Genomic DNA, 13,363 nt, shown 5'->3' on the forward strand with positions numbered 1-13,363 from the left:
CAAGTAAATGGATGAAACCATTAGAACTAAAGTGGTGGAAGGAAGAAAACAAGGCAGGTTCCATGATAGAGAGTAGGGGGTGACCCACGCTGGTCATGGAAGTCCATCCTGACCAAGGGACAACTCAAGTGAGACCTAGAGTTAGAACAAGTTTTCTGGCAGGGGACACAAGCAAGTATCTCAGCCTTAAGAGCATCCTCATCGGAAGCAGGACGGTCAGCAGGGTAGGCACTGAATGAGCTCAGATGAAAGAGTTAAGAGAGGGGTTTGCAGAGAGAGACTGTGGATTAACTATACTCTGCTTCATAGGCTATGGCAGTAGTTCAGAATTAACATGGCTAGACCAATAAATACATTCAGTTATTTAGAAATGAAACAAATTATACAAACCAAGTGAGCTAGGATTAATGCTGCTGCAGCATGTTGGAATTTCCAGAACACTTAAAAGTAAACAGGAATTACATCACTGTTTACAACTGTAACCAGTTTATATAAATAGCAAGCATAAGCAAGTGCTCTCCCAGGTTCATTACAGTTTCTAGAATTTACTGTAAATCTGAGTCATTTTGGATGATTCTGGCACATAAATAATTTTACATTAGCCATGTTAATTTTTGAGGTCTCAGATTTAAAATGATCTGCTTTCAAGCTTGTTTTCACTCAGCCATCCATACAGGGTTTTAGTCTTGGATTGCTAATGTTTGACACAGTTTTGACAATTGTAACAACACTGTACTTTTACCTTTGATATAATAATCGACATTTTTTTCCTTGTAAAATCTGCCCAGAAAAGTGAATGTCTGTTTGTATAAAATGATCCAGGAATGGCATTTCCTATTTAAATAAATATTTGGACTAATTATAAGTTAGGTATTACATCTTCTAGTTTTTCAAGAATTTGAACATGTAAGTGTTGAACAGTTTTACTGAAAAAAAAAATTAGACAAGTGCATATATTTAAAAGAGCTGAAGGAGATACAGTTAAAAATCTCCTTTTCATTTACACTTTCAGCCTTTCTCCACAGAAGCAACTATTACCAACTTCTTTCTTCAGTTCAGTTCAGTTCAGTCGCTCAGTCGTGTCCGACGCTTTGCGACCCCATGAATCGGAGCACGCCAGGCCTCCCTGTCCATCACTAACTCCCAGAGTTCACTCAGACTCACGTCCATCAAGTCAGTGATGCCATCCAGCCATCTCATCCTCTGTCGTCCCCTTCTCCTCCTGCCCCCCAGCCCTCCCAGCATCAGAGTCTTTTCCAATGAGTCAACTCTTCACATGAGGTGGCCAAAGTATTGGAGTTTCAGCTTTAGCATCATTCCTTCCAAGGAACACCCAGGGCTGATCTCCTGTAGAATGGACTGGCTGGATCTCCTTGCAGTCCAAGGGACTCTCAAGAGTCTTCTCCAACACCACAGTTCAAAAGCATCAATTCTTTGGCACTCAGCTTTCTTCACAGTCCAACTCTTACATCCATACATGACCACTGGAAAAACCATAGCCTTGACTAGATGGACATTTGTTGGCAAAGCAATGTCTCTGCTTTTTAATATCCTATCTAGGTTGGTCATAACTTTCCTTCCAAGGAGTAAGCATCTTTTAATTTCATGGCTGCAGTCACCATCTGCAGTGATTTTGGAGCCCCCAAAAATAAAGTCTGACACTGTTTCCACTGTTTCCCCATCTATTTCCTGTGAAATGATGGGACCAGATGCCTATATAAATGCTCAATACACATGCAGGCTTTATGCAATATATACACTTGAAGCATACATACTCACATTTAAATTTTTATTTTTTTACAAAAAGAAGGGGATATTTTCATTCTTTACTGTTCCCAATCTAACTTGATTTACTTATATAGCTCAGTGATAGTCCAATAAAAGATACAAAAATCTGTTTTTTAAGTTAGTTTAAAATTGTATGGTACATGATATTTAACACAACCAACTTTTAGGGGTGAACACAGGATGTTTCCACTAATTTTCTGATACCAATGCTTATTTAAACAAATAAATACTTACTGGGTATTACAATGTGCTGGCAGTAGTCATTAAGCAGTAAAAGGCAGATTCCCTGCTTCTTGGTCCTGACATTTTAGTGTAATAAATGACAAATAGACAGGCAAATATCGAGCTTGTCATACTTACTCTTGGGAAAAGTCCTATGAATGAAAATGTAAAGCCAGAGAACAGGACGAAGACTGGGGAAGTTCTGATCTATAGAATGGCCAGGGAAGCCTCTCTGGTAGAAATGTTTGAGGAAAAACCATGAACAAGCAAGCGAGTAAAGCATGAGGACATTTGGCAGTGCACTCCAGTAGAGGAGACAACACCAGCAGGTGTATAGGCCCTGAGGCAAGGGCTCACTTGGCATGTTTCAGGAACAGTACGGATGTGTCAGGGGATACACAGGGGAGAGTGTCTGAAAGTAAGCTTGGAAGTGTGGGCAGAAGGGGTGCACCGTGGGTCTTACGTGCCACAGTAAAATCACAGGTATGACACTGGACTGTGATAGTAACTGTCAGAGAACCAGGGCACAAGAGTGGTCAGACTTTCCCTCTGGAATTCTTCTCATTCTCTAAGGAGCATACTGCAGGGGACAGGAATGCCAGCAGAGAAACTGGGGACTTGTGACTCCTGCAGTCACCCAAAGAGGGTGACAGTAGCTTAGATCTGGGTAGAGGCTGAGTGAGAATGTGACCAGTTGCTACATTTAGAAAGTAGAGCTAAGAGAATTTGCTATTTCCCAAGACAGAGAGCATGTGTAAAGGACAGGAGTCAAGGAGAATGCTAAGGTTCTGGCATGAGCAGCCGGGTGAATGATAGTGCCCTTTACAGGATGGAGAACTTTGGGAAACCAGTGGCTTGTGGGGCAGGAGGCGAATGGAGTAAAAGGAGGGGGTGGGGAGAGAGAGCTCTGTTCAGTCATGTTGATTTTGAAATGCACAGAAAAATCCACGGGGGTGGTGTCACAAAGGCACTTAGAAATGAATCTGGAATTCAGGGGGAAGACAGGGCTCAGAAATGAAATGTGAAGTTCTCTGCATATAAGTAAAGCCACAGGAATGAGTTATACAGGTTTCACAGATGTCCCAACAGACCTCTCAGAGAAGACCTGAGACACTGAATTGCTAGGTTAAGGTAGGTTTGAGTGTGTTTGTGTTGTATAGATATTATCATCAAAGTCTTTCTCCAAAGTACAAAACACCTTATATTTAAATTCAAAATCCTTATCTCTGATGAATTAGAAGATATTTCAGTATAATTATGAACATTCATTCTCACTGTCCTAGAGATTTAGATGTGTGAGGTGTCAGTTGAGGTCGTTTCAGACAGAAATATCTTTGTGAAACACACATCCATATTTGTACTAGGCATTATCAGATACATTAGCTCATACATTCCTGACAACACCCTAGGGGATCAATCTTATTAAAACTATTTCATATAATAAGATAGTGAGGTCCTAAGGAATGATGGGATGTTCTCAAGGGCTCCTAACTAGTAAGTTGGTTAGGGTCTGGACTCAATTTCTGTGTTTCCTTCCATTAAACATAGAATGAGGCAAAAGCTTAACTTTTGCTGAAAAGGATGCAAGACATTTAGAATTACCATTTAGATATATTTAGCATGGGGTGCATTTACAAGGGGCATATGCACTGCTACCACCTGAGAAATCTGTGTTTTCCTTCAGGTCATCCCATGGCACTACTCGAGGCATTTAGGACACGTCGATGAGCAGATCCCTAATCTCAAGGCAGTGGCAGGAGGCCAGGATGGGAGAGATAGCTAAACAACATGAAAACTATGTTTGAAACTTATTTTCTAAGAGAATGGGGGCTACAGGTAAAAGATCAAAGAATAAAAAGACAGGAAAAGTTCATAGATAAGCAGTGCTGGGGGTGGAGAGCTGGGCAGGTTCAAATTTTAAAAGCATAAGAAAGGTTGATCTCATGGAGAAAACAGTATCTGAGCAAAGACTTGAAGGAACCTTGATAGTCAGGGAAGATCTGGCTCTGCATACCACTCATACAGCATTCTAAACGTGGTCCTTGACACTGCATTGAGAACCAGGAAAGAACGTGAACTGAATACCCTAAACAGGAAAAGTAATTTCAAATACTGATAGCAAACTTAATAGTATCATTTTCACAGGCAAAGGGCACTGCATCCACTCATTGTGGCCTCCTCTATAACCTTTTCAGCTACACTATGGTACATAAATCCAGCGCTTCTTATATCCTCAAGGATGATTCATATCAGAACCTGATGATAGCACCTGCAGTTGGGCCACTTGTGACTTGGGGCTTCTGTGACTTGGGGACCAAGCTGTATAATAAAATAATGAACACGACTCAAACATGTAAGATCAAAGACTGAGACACAACACCTGAAGGGAACATAGACTATATAAAATTCAAGTCACAATCACAGATGAAAAAACTAGGTCCAGGGAAGTGAAGTGACTTCATCAAGGTCACAGAGTAAGTTAGTCACAAGACGGCTAAATTGAAAACCAGCATGTTTCCCACAAATTTCAGCCTTTAGTCTTTTCAACTGAAGCTGCTATTTGATATCACTTTCATCAACCAACATTCAGCTGCCTTTTGAACAATACCAAAATGCAAATGACAACAAAATCAGGTTCCCTAACACAAAGAATACAAAACTGATGATATGTACTTGCATAATGGTTACTGTGTACTAGACTCTGTTCTAATGCTATACTGAACCTATTTAATCCTCATAGACATATAATTACTATCCTGATTTTACAGTTAAAGCAACTGAGAAACAGAGAGGTTAAGCAACCTACTTGAAGTCATTCAGCTTGTTAAAGACAGCAAAAATTTGAATCCAGAGTGCCTGAGTGAAAACTCTGCTCTAGTTCTGGTTTTAAATGCTTTCAGATATGTGTGTATACTTGGTCAGAAAACTGTGATTACTAATTAAGAACATATTTTTGTAACAGTTTATAGTTAAAATTAATTTTAAGACAATTCTTCATATATTTTTTGAGTGACTACTGTATCTCAGCCAGGGCACATGTGACTCTAAGTACAGGCATTTTTCACCCACGTAATAAATTATCTTTGATATTTCTCTTAAACCCATATATTTTTACAGCATCATGAAAAACAGCTGTAACAAATTAGGCACACCCTTCTACAGTGATTCAATAGTTCCAAAAAATAAGCATTGATCCCATAGGTTATCCCTTGACAATTGTGTTTGGCAAGGATCTTGAGCTAATATCTGTGCTCTTACATACTTGGAATAAAATCTGTGGTCTGAAAGGAAAAATCTCGTCATCTCATTTTTAGTCAAGAAATAATTTTTAAAGATTATTTTTTAAAAAATATTCAACGTGTCCAGAAAGAAGCAGGATAACAGTAACAGCTAAAAGTTATTATGTACTTTGCATGCCTTCACACATGTCTATATATACACCTGCTCATATGTATATATGTCTACTGAGGTATAACTTAAAACTAGTCAAACACACTGATATTCACTATGCAGCTCGAGTTTTTATAAATCTGTATAAAAAATATTCAGTCAAGACAGGGAATCCTTCCATCACCCTAGAAAGTTCCCTTAAGTCCCTTCCTCATCAATCCTCACCCCCAGTGGCAGTGATTGTTCTGATTCCGATCATATTTCAAATTTTTAATCCTAAGTACAATTCTATGAGGTGGTGATTCCAAAGAAGGTCCAACTTTGAGACCCACGCTCTTGGCTACTATGCTGTTCTACTCTATTTCTTCCCAATGGACACTTAGCCCATCTCGATGGTGTCCTCTGAGAGAATTAAGGCATGATGTCTTAACTTCTCTTTCAAGTATCTAGAATATACTGTAGGTACCACCCTTGAAAGAACTGAAAAAATGGTCAGTTGAATGATTTTCTATATTCTGTGTTCAAGATGAGACACCCTATTGAGAGCTTACTGATGTCAGATAAGGTAGGCAGGATCAATGAATGAAGTCGACATGTGCCTTCTTAAAATAAAAAACACTGCCCATTCCCCCAACTGATGCACCATGAGAAATCAGGCCAGGGATGCCATTCTCCAGCTTCTTCTACATAATCTAGAGATCTAAATTTGTACATAATATCAGTACATGTAAGTGCTTCGTAACTAAGTGGATGTAAAAAACAACAGCACCAAAAAAAAAAAAAAAAACTTCATGAGTCAAAATGTGTCCAGAGGCCAGCCCTGGATTGCCAGTTTGGGACCTGGTGTTTGCATTCTTGGCCTAAGAAACACCAGGATTAGCTTCACCAGTGACAAAAGGGAGACCACAAACCTCTGAAGGTCACAGCCAGCCTAGGAGGTACTGTTTGTTATCATGTGGTAAAAATTCCGCTGTCCAGACTCTGGTCTATTGCCAGCACTCCTTCCCACTGAGGGAAGCAGATGACTTTGGTAAACATCATAAACAAACAGAAGAAAAAAATAAAAAGAGAAAGAAACTGACAATGGGAAGAGGAAAGCAATAAAAACACAGAAGGAAAGAGCTAGAAGGAGTATAGAACAGTAAAGATGACAACTACAGGTAAGAAAAGGAAGTGAAGGACAGGCGTCTCTAGGTCGGAAGCATATTCACTGACTATGCCCGCCCAGGCCCGCAACCCCAGATGGAGTTGGGACAACAGGGTAGTGGGGAATGATGGAGTGGAGAAAAGAGCTCATTCTGATATTTATTTACTCTGCGCTTTATGAAACCAGTTTCAGTGCTTAAATATTTTGACCGTGGGAAATAATGGCAGAGTTTCTAGGAATTCCAAAATACATTATTTTGAAATTCAGAGAAATCATCAGAGAGTCCAATCCTGTCAAGTCTGATCCTGGCAAGGCTCTGTGGTCTGAACAAGAAGGGAATTTCTAATCCCCAGTGATACAGTTTTTATCAGGAAACTGTGCTTGTGTAATAGGTGCCACTGCATGATTGGTTAAAAAGAAGAATAAAGCTACCACTTCCATATCCACCTACATACCCAGAGTTCCACTGAGACAACAACCAGCAGATTTTTGAGCAAACCAATCTCACAGGATTTATACCCTTAGTGAACCGTGGTGACACGTCCCTCCCCCAGTCCTGCAGACTTGCTCAACAGGTCACAGCTTACATGGCTTCCTTTATAGAAGACAGCTCACACTTGACAAAAGGAATTTGAAACCATAAGAAAGACGATTACCTTTCTGTGCGGTAGCAAAGGTGAAAGAAAAAGGACAGCAGAATCGTCAGAGAAATTAAGGTGACAAAGAAAAAGTAACCTGGATTATTCAGCATAAAACTCTCCTCTGCCGATTGTCTCAGTGCTTCATTTTATCATTTGACATGGCTATTTCCTTCTTTGTCAGTTTGCATCATGTGGAACTAATTTTAAATATATACAGCCAACATACTTAAGTCCTTACCATGTGCAAGGCACCAAGCTAAGGACATTCTAAGTACAAGCTCACAACATACTATGAGGTAGATGCTACCATGTTCATTTTAAAGATGATAAAATTGTGGCTCATGGACAGGATGTCACTTGCCCAAGGTCACACACCCAGGGTCACAGTCCAGGTTTGTGCACCTCAAAACCTAGGCTCACTTCACTGTGTAATCATTCTCCCTCTGCTACAAGATCATCCCCTCTTCCACTCTCCTTCCTTACTGTGCTTCTTCTTGCTTACAATAACCCTCCACTCCTTGGGTTCACAGATGTATCATGGTGTCCTGTTCATACAGTATGCCCCTGTTAGATGACTGGAATTGAGTTTAGGGAATTTTATTTTTGTCAGGAGGAGGCTGCCTAGACCGTGTTCAGAGAAAGGGTAAAGAGAAGGGTGCAGAAAAGACAATGGAGAGAGAAAGATTTTAATACATTCATAAAGAGATAGAGTTTAAGAATGAAAAAACAGTAGAATGTGAGAGAAAACACTTTACAGGCATCTGATCCCATTTTACAGTTGGAAAAACTGAGATTCAGCTCTTAGCAGACTCAGGACCTATCCCAAGATTGTGGCCACCACTACTCTTATTCCTTCTCTTCACCTCAGTTCTGCACCAAGGCCTCCTACCACCCTCTAATGTGCCTTAGGAGTATAGCAATGGCCATGTGTTACAAAGTACAGAGATGTAAATGTGGCCCAACCTGAGGAGACTGGAGATGATAAACAATGCCCTGAGCTGCTTTGCAGTACAGTGAGGCTCTCCATCACTGAATGAAGTAAAACAGACTCAGTTCTGAAGACCAATGTCTGGTTGGCTTCAAGAGAATAACTTGAGGACTTTTTTAAAAAATAGAGGGATTCTTCAACTCTAATCTCAGAAATTTTGATTCAAGAGGTTTTGGAAGACCATGGAACCAGGTGATTTCTGAGGGCCCTCCTACTACTAAGATTCTATTATGTTACTTTCTCTGACACAGCTTCCAAAGTATCGCCTGTCATTACTAAGCCACGCACGTAACAAGTAGTTGACACTAGACTCAGAGTCAAGGGACAAGAAGCATCGCCAATGTCTCTGAACACCTGTGTTCTCCCAGCAGATAACATATCTTTTCTAGTCTCAGTGTATACTTCTTTAAAATAGAAGCAAAAGACGGTTGGAAGAGTTCTAAAACTCTTGATCTGGACCTGTGGGCTCCTATTCCACACTCAGAGGGCCTCCACGCATTATAGGATTATAACTGCATGGGACCAGTAGGCACATCACCCAGTTCTGGGTATATTCTGAGACACGAGGAAGTCTGTGTGGGAGGGGATCCCTTCTTGACTAAAGAGGCAAAGTTTCATGAGAAGTATTTTTCTTCTTCATGTTTGCCATTTTTGTTCTGACTTGAACATGACACGTGGAGATGAAAAAATGAACAGAAGGAAGCTGTGATCTTTGGAGACACCGCTCAGCTGCCACAACAGTCTTGGACTACCTAGGTGTAATATACATCACATCCACAAAAAGTAAGGTCCTACATGTTCCAACTCTATGAGCAGGGTTTCTATTTGCAGCCAAAAGAAGCCTTCACTGATATAGCACTAAAACTCTTTCTTCAAATGAAATTTCTTGCAAAACCCCAATATATATAAACAACTAAAAATGGCTATACTGTTTAGAAAAATAGATGGGGTGTTTCCAGAGCCATTCCCTCCTAAATTCCTGCAGAGTTTCCTCCATGGAACCAGAATTGGTCAAAATCATTACTTCTCAAGGTAGAGTCTCCAAGGCACAGGGATTCTCAGATTTTCTCCAGACTCAGAGAGTTTTCTGCCAAATTTGTTCTTGTGTTTTCCTTTCTCATTTCTTTGATGTGCTTATTTTATTTTTTTCAAATTTTATCCTAGGAAATGCAGATCCAAGTCATGACCAGTGGCTACTACTCACGGTTTTGGTGTGCGCTTTGTATTCAGTGTACAGTCATTTGGCAACAAGTGATTTGATTCCAATTGTCATGACTAGAGAAAGGAGAAGACTGTGATATAACAAAATGACATATTCCTTCAAGGTGCACATCAAAGGATATCTTGGCATGCAAATGAAGGTACATTTGAAGAGAAAAAAAGTCATGGAAGAAGCAAGTACGTATCCAGGATATAAGAGTATGAGTGTCTGGAATCAGAATAATCTTCAGTTCCATGTTCATGGTGTAAACTTTATTAAATTCTAGTAAAGGATCCTCTAGGCTTCCCAGGTGACACCAGTGGAAAAGAATCTGCCTGCCAATGCAGGAGATACAAGAGATGTGGGTTCGATCCCTGGGTCAGGAAGCTCCCCTGGAATAGGAAATGGCAATCCACTCCCGTATTTTTGCCTGGAAAAGTCCATAGACAGAGGATACTGGGAGGCTACAGACCATGGTGTTGCAAAGAGTCTGATAAGACTCATGCTGACACTAAAACACCCTCTATATTAAGAAACCAATGTTGATAACCTGAATATTGTTAGATACTTTTCTCTGTATTTAATTCATATATTTATTTTAGTGTTATGGATACTGAAAAATTATTAAAATAAAGAGGTAATATCTAAGTGAGTATTTTGGGGTTTGTACATGTTTAAATAACAGTATAATTAAAACACTGGGAACATGGACTTTCTTCCGCCCTGTTAAAAGGGGTCTTTATATCACTGAAGCTTAGATTCTGGACTACAGGATGTTAAGCCTTAATCCTTTCCAGATGGTCAATTCCATAATTCCATGAACCTTTTCACCTCATGGAATATTAAATACTTTCACCAACAATGTGGTACATGCCCTTGGAGATGTTTTTAAAATAAAAAAAGAGATAAAATTAAATTCACAAATTGCAGTAAAGCATATGTATCCTTCTATTAATATATTCCTTTTTAAAAGTATGTCTTAAGGATGAAGCATCCATGGGCAGGCCTTGGAACAAGCTCTGCCTGCTGCCACCCCTCCCCCATCTCCACCTGGCCCCTTCATTCATCACTCCCAGCAGAAATATCTCTGGACAGAACAAATACAGGTTAAAAATAAGGCCTTAAGAGCCTGCTCCCTCCTCATTTAGGAAATCTGAACCCTTGGGCAATGCCATTCTTACAAAATGTGTTTTCTGATTACTTCCATAAGGTAGAGCATGGTGGACTGACCATGGCGTCTTCAGTTGTGAACAGGATAAAACAATTCTGCTCACCAAGGCCATGGTTTAGCCCCACATTTCAAGCTGAACCAATCGGTGCCCACTGGGCTTTGCTGTTCTAGTATGTACGTTTCATCCGTGCACATGGATCTCCTTCCACCAAGCTTGCATTGTGGCGACTCCTCCCTCCCTGTAGCTTCTACTTCTGTCCTGCATTTCTTCACCTCTATCCTCCTTGACCCCTCTTTCTTTTTTTCAAATGTCAGCGGAGCTGGATTTCCACCTCCTATATTTCCAAAAGAGGGAAACTATAGACTTTCTTCCAAGTTTCAAGCAATGTTGTGCATAGCCCTGCAACGTGAAGTTGTTATTTCATGCTTGTTCAGCTCAGTTCAGTTCAGTTCAGTCGCTCAGTCGTGTCTGACCCTTTGTGACCCCATGAATCACAGCATGCCAGGCCTCCCTGTCCATCACCAACTCCTGGAGTTCACTCAGACTCAAGTCCATCGAGTCAGTGATGCCATCCAGCCATCTCATCCTCTGTCGTCCCCTTCTCCTCCTGCCCCCAATCCCTCCCAGCATCAGTCTTTTCCAATGAGTCAACTCTTCGCACGAGGTGGCCAAAGTACTGCTCAACATGAACTAAATTTAGAGGAGCATGACATTAGAGCTCCAGAGTCTCCTTTTTCACAGGCAGTTTGTTTGGCTATGGTTCACATTGCTTCCCAATCTGTCTTGGCATCTTATGCACTCCATAGGCAACCCAAGTGTAGTCACTGTCTATCCTATCTTCTTCCCCCTTTTTGGAATTATTCCAAACTCTCTTCACTCCAACCCAAGCCAAGCCAACCCAAAGATGATGGTCATGAAGAAAATATTTGTGTGCCATTTCTCAGAATAAGAATTCCTGTTGCCAGTCATTTCCTAATTCCCTCCTCCAAGTACAGACTGTAGAGAAAATAAAATTGCCAACTGAGAGGGCTGACTTGCCGCTGACAAAACACAATGCCTGCACATGTATCCAGGTCTTATGCAGACAGATATGAAAAAGTCCAGCCCCACACTCTTTACTCACCCACTAATCTCTTTGCTATCAGATACTTGTTGAGATATTTTAGAATAAAAGTAAACACAAACCTTATTGAGGTCCATCCTAAGAGGTCTAGCTACTCTGCTTTTCAAAAAGCAGCCACAAACCCATTCATTCATCTATTTCTCCAACTATACTCCTGGCCAAGCCCCTTTTGGAAAACACCATTGTTGCCACTCATGGCTCTGCCAGAAATCACAAAGCTCTAGTGAGTTTTGGTCCAGCTCTTTCAGAACTGAACCACTTCCTGAAATGCATTTATATTATATTTTGCATTTTCTAAATGCTAAATGTAGGATAAGGTATAGCTTTTGTGGAGGAGGGGTAAAAATCAGTTGCTTTATAATTGATATCTATGAAAAATAATTATCTAATATTTGTTATTTTTAAAAGTGCTCTCTTCAGTAAGGTGCAAAATAGAATAATTTAAATAAAATTCACATGGTTACATGTCTATCTTTTAACTGATTTTGAGTAAATTACTGCCTTCTGCGACTCTATAGTTATCTATACTTCATAAAATACAGAAGTATTTTTTATTGGAGTATAATTACTTCACAACATTGTTACAGAAGTATTTTCTGAGAGAAGTGCCAGATACTTCGGCAACTCAGAAAAACTGAAAATTATTATAGAAACAGAATTATACATGTTGATCCAGCATATTTCTAGGCAAATATATCACTGAGCTCCTTAATGACAGTCAAAATCCCACATGATAATAAAAGATGCCAGGATCTCATACGCACATTTCTGTTCCTACACTCTGAAAGTGTAATCCAAAATAGAAACTTCAAACCCCGATCCTCTCTAAAATGAAAGCCATTTTCTGCTATAAATGCCCATCTCCAAACTCTCATGAAGCAAAGAACACAGACAGTTTCATCTAAAATTATCTTCCCTGTCAATGAACTGTCCTTTTTCGTAGAAAAGTTACAGAAGGTTGGAACAGGGTAACAACACAAGAGTTCACAGACTTCTTTTTCACAATGGTGTTGCCAGTTCAATCCTAACTTTTCAAAGCGTCTCTGCCCTACTGAAAAGCACATTTTGGAAGGGCTGGGAGAGAAGAAAAGATTACATCCCCACACCAGATGTTTAAGTGATGAAGTTCTAACTTGTTCCCACACATACACATCCCCCCCCTCCCCACCAGCACCCACAAAAACTCGGAGTACTTCCAAACAATCAGCAGGTAGAAAGTGAAAAGAAAGTGTGGAAATGCAAGGACCGAATAGTCCCCTACCTCTTCGCTGCTTCACAGAGCTGCTGCTGAGTCCCACACAATCCAGGCGTGTGTGGAGCGGCTGGAAGGAGGCAGCCACTCGGCCTGCCGAGGGTGAGCAGGCCCAGCCTGCGTTCAGAAGCTGCCCCAGTCAGATTTTCCAACTGCAGAATTGCAGCCAAGTCCCTGCCCATGCCTGAAGAATTTCCTGAACAGCATTCCCGTTCTTTTTCTGACTGCTTTGAAACCGTACTCTGTACTTCAATACAGCTTTGTCAGGCCAACTCCCAGCTACTGGGCTGTCTCCAGCTCTCAATGGGAAACACATGTGTCAAGCACAGACGTGCTCCCCTGCCCCAGTGCCCATGCGTCTGCTGGGCTCACACAATCACAAAGGCAAGGGCTTCTAGAGCCAGTGCTGATTTCTCAGCCATTCTCCACAGGGCCTCTG

The 13,363-nt window shown here is 40.7% G+C and overlaps 1 protein-coding gene across 9 annotated transcripts in view; it reads right to left on the reverse strand.

The window, feature by feature from the left end:
- The window catches only part of SGCD (sarcoglycan delta), a 1,096,788-nt gene that overhangs the window by 426,772 nt on the left and 656,653 nt on the right, over positions 1-13,363 (reverse strand). The window contains exons 1-2 of one of the 9 annotated variants that reach the window (XM_025294018.3): positions 12,934-13,226; positions 9,381-9,451 (exon numbers count right to left, since the gene is read on the reverse strand). The exons of 7 other annotated variants lie outside the window; for them this stretch is intronic. The gene's annotated coding sequence lies outside the window, so the exon portion shown is untranslated. Of the gene's footprint in view, positions 1-9,380; positions 9,452-12,933; positions 13,227-13,363 lie in introns of those variants that run through there. One more of the 9 variants, XM_025294017.3, reaches the window with a different exon arrangement.

This window comes from Bubalus bubalis, chromosome 9 (genome assembly GCF_019923935.1).
Source record: "Bubalus bubalis isolate 160015118507 breed Murrah chromosome 9, NDDB_SH_1, whole genome shotgun sequence".
NCBI classification, from domain to species: domain Eukaryota; kingdom Metazoa; phylum Chordata; class Mammalia; order Artiodactyla; family Bovidae; genus Bubalus; species Bubalus bubalis.